The sequence below is a fragment of the Paramisgurnus dabryanus genome, chromosome 5 (genome assembly GCF_030506205.2).
Source record: "Paramisgurnus dabryanus chromosome 5, PD_genome_1.1, whole genome shotgun sequence".
Lineage (NCBI taxonomy): Eukaryota > Metazoa > Chordata > Actinopteri > Cypriniformes > Cobitidae > Paramisgurnus > Paramisgurnus dabryanus.
In genome coordinates, this window is record NC_133341.1 from 2898042 (window position 1) to 2901989 (window position 3948).

At 32.4% G+C, this 3948-nt stretch overlaps 1 long non-coding RNA gene across 1 annotated transcript; it reads left to right on the forward strand.

Annotated features, from left to right (window-relative positions):
- The first annotated feature begins 2331 nt into the window (after positions 1-2331).
- Positions 2332-3640, forward strand: LOC135774081 (uncharacterized). The gene is made up of 4 exons (XR_010543634.1): positions 2332-2402; positions 3065-3154; positions 3253-3330; positions 3509-3640. It is a non-coding gene; the product is annotated as an uncharacterized lncRNA (long non-coding RNA).
- The last annotated feature ends 308 nt before the right edge of the window (positions 3641-3948 follow it).

Sequence of the window (3948 nt, forward strand, 5' to 3'; positions counted from 1 at the left end):
TATTTCAGAATATATATTTACAACACTTTGAAAACATGTCTCCAACTGCCCTAGGTCAGAATATTGTGCACGTATCTCTCAATGCTGCATACATCGTTTAAAAGAAGCCATTCAAATGACATCATGTAACACATTTTTGCTAGCTAGGATGTTGATAAATTGGAAACAAAAATATCAATAGACAGGTCCATAATCTAAAAGACAGTCTTTCACATATGAATGCAAAACATGTTGGGTGATACAGACTGACAAACTCGGGTAAACATATCTGCAGATACCTGTCAGCTACTGTACTTTTAATCCAGAGGTGCCCAAAGTTGGCCCACAATAGACCTTTAATTTGGTCCATCATGCCACGTGAGATAAGGAAAAAGAAAACAAAAGTCATTGACGCAGATGCTCGTATTTTTTATTAAACATTTTCTAAAATGTATCATTTTTTTGTTGTATTTTTACATTACAAAATGTAAATTAAAATTAAATGCAAGGGATTAAAGTTATTTTTTTATGTTTCATGCATTCTTGAAGGTGTATAAAATGCATCACGGAAATTTTAACAAGACTGGCAGACTGAAGAGATGGCGGATAGTTCAGACCTTGAAGGGATGCAAGATGCTGTGTTGATTTTTACATCTCTTGAGAAAAAGATGACATAATGTATGTCCTTATAAAACTTCAGACCTGTAAAAAAGACTCTGCTCAGATGTCTTTCTTTAATGATAAGGCTGTACTGAGGTCAGTTTGGCATTGACTCGGGGTGTGGTTTAAACTGAGACTGCGCGAGAGCAGCGGGAGAAGTGGCTTCATATTGCAATTGCAGACCGCAAAGTTTTCCATCTCCGTAACTTTTATAAAAACGGAGCGTTTTTAGATCCTCTGCGTTTTTAGGTCCTTTGTGGATGTATGTAGGAACTGGAATTAATGGACTCGGGTACTATAGGCTAAAAATGAACAGGTTAAAAAGCCTTGGAAAATAAAACTGCATAAGTTATGCATAAACAGAGTAATGTTTGCTTATTTATTTTTAAAATTATAAATTAGGGGTTATCAGGGCAACTTTAATTTTAATATAACACAACAACATTTACTTTTGGCCCACGGCCCTCAGTCAGGTTTGGCCCTTGTAAGGAAAATGTTTGGGCACCAATCAATGTTCTAGTCTATCTGAGGAGGTAACTTTTAGCATATGATAATGCATGCTTGTACAAAGTCAGTCCACATATTAATGTTTGTCTTCAATCAATCAATTTAAATAAAAGAGATGTAGACTTTATAATATAATAAGGGTCAATATATCACAGTGAAAAAAGACATACATGCATTTTTACTTTAACATGAACTAATGCTGAGTTAAGGCATATACTAATCATAAACTATTGAAGAGTCATCATTAACTACAACATGACATGTTTTTCATTGTTAGTTAATGCAATCATTTACAATAAATTAATTAGGCTACATGTCTTAACTCAGTATTAGTTTATATTTACTTATATTTAAGTAAAAATTCATTTAGGTATACGTTAAATGTTTCCAATGATTAGTATGGCAGTTAATCCACTAAACCCAGACATAATTCCTGAGGCATGTTTATACAGAGTTTTGTATTTCATCAAGAAAGTGCTGATTCACAAAGATTTTATATTTAAGAAAATCTGAGCATCATTCAAAATAACTGTTAACATGTTTTTCAACTAAACATGCTTTGTCAACGTAATAAACTTTATAAAAACATTTATTTTAATTTTTTTATTAATTATCAAGTATAAAGAACAATGCATAGTGTGAAAACACGGATTATAAAAAAGTATATTAAGTGCGAGCAGAGGATCAAGAAGAAACAACGCCAAAGGACTTCATTTCCCAGGATGCACCTGCACTCATCTGCCCCCACCCTTCAGGTGCAACCGCTTTACCTATGGGCTTGACGGGAAGATTCAAAATCAAACATGAATCGGGAGAATGTGATAAATGTGGAGAATTAGAAACAGTAATTCATATTATTAATGCGTGTTCTGCATATGAAAGGGAGAGATTTCAGTTAATACAAGAATTACGATGTAGGGGAGTTGAAAATATTTCATTAAAAGTATTGTTAGGAAAAGAGGGTAGGCAATCAAGAATTCAAGAAGTATTATTTAAATATTTGAAAAACATAGGAATAATAAACAGAATTTAGGTTTTAAATAATTTTTTTTTGTTTTTTTTTTGTATTTCTTTCTTCCAAATCTATGCCCACTCCACACTCCAGATCAGTAGGTGGCGGTAATGCACCTTTTCGTTGGTTTGCCAAACCGCCATAAAACACCAGAAGAAGAAGAAGAAGAAGAAGAAGATTCAAAATCACGAACCGTTACTGCATGGACTACTCTCGGTCTCTTTGTTTGCTCATCGACATTACAGTAAGTTTGATTTAATTCATTTGCCTGCATCACGCTGATCGGTTGCCTATTTGTTCATATTATGTTATTTACTATGATTCGTTTTTGTCTTTAAATTCTAACAGTTCTAGTATAAAGCACAAACAGTAAAACTTTAAGGGTATACGTGGTACACAGCGGTAAACATGAGGTTAAAAATACGCGAAGTAACATTCAAACCGGGCTGTTAGAAGAATCAATTTGATGTTTAAATTTTTAAAAACAAAACTTTAAAGAAGCCAAGATGAGACGTTCTTTGCTTAAAACAAACAAAGCAACAGTAACTTGTGTGTTGGAAATGTTAGCAGCTAGCAAGTGTTTCTCTGCTATTTTAAATGATGCAGATGATCTTTTGTTGTTAAAAGCTCATTGCTTTAGTTCTGGTAGATGCTGCTTATTTTTCAAGACTTTGAGAGAACCTAGATGCTAATTGTAACGAAGCTTGGAGTCATAATATATTTTAACGTTATATGTTTGCTGTTCTTCATCTTTTTAAATTTGAAGTCTATTCATGTTTGTGTTTACAGAGGTCATGTACACTGTGGTCAACTTTGTGGTTCAATTTTAAAAATCAAACAGGTTAAATAGTAAACAGATATGTTATGATGTATGTGATTTTTGATTTTTAATTCTGTGTTTGCCAGAGAAATATAATGAAGTAACAGTGGAGGCAAAACATCAGACTGATCCAGACACTGAAGAAATTGATGTCACTGCAATCTGGCCAAAATGATGTAAGTTTAATAATGAAATTATTAAATTAAAGAGGTTAAATGGTTAATAGATGTGTTATGATGTATGTGATTCTATTTTTTTATTCTGTGTTTGATAGACAACTATATTGAACTAGCCTACTGTAATGAAGCTGCAGAACAACAGAGACTCTGAGGACATCAACACAGAAAATGAAGTAAGAAGATGTATATTATGAAGTTCTTTGATCATATATTGTTGTATCTTTGTACAGTTTAATGTAAACTTTCTAAAATGTTCAACTTTAATTATATGTCATTTGATTTGTCGTGTGTATCTGTATATGTGTATTAGTATTATGCCAAATACTTATATGTACTTTTATATTTCCAAAGGGCTCCAAAGAGATGTCTGTCCAGATGAGGGTGCATCAACTTTACCTTTGCTGACAACAGTTAACTTAACTCAAACCATTTAAGGAAATCGGTTGCCTTAACCCATTAAGTTTTAAAAAACATACATTTGAGTACTGTGAACTTAAGTCTTGTGCAATTATGCACTTATATTTAGGTAGTGTGAACTTAAATATAAGTGCATAACTGCATGTGACTCAATTTTTTTAAGTTCACAGTACTCAAATCTATGTGTTTTAAATTACAGTGTTACAGTGAGAAATGTTTGAATAATTCCAAGACAGAGCTCTGCTATTGAATCTACACTGCAAAAAATCACTTTCTAATTTAGGATTTTTATCTTGTTTTCAGTAGAAAAACTAAAAATTCTTAAATCAAGATGTATTTTCTTGATGAGCAAAATTACCTAAGAAAATATGTGT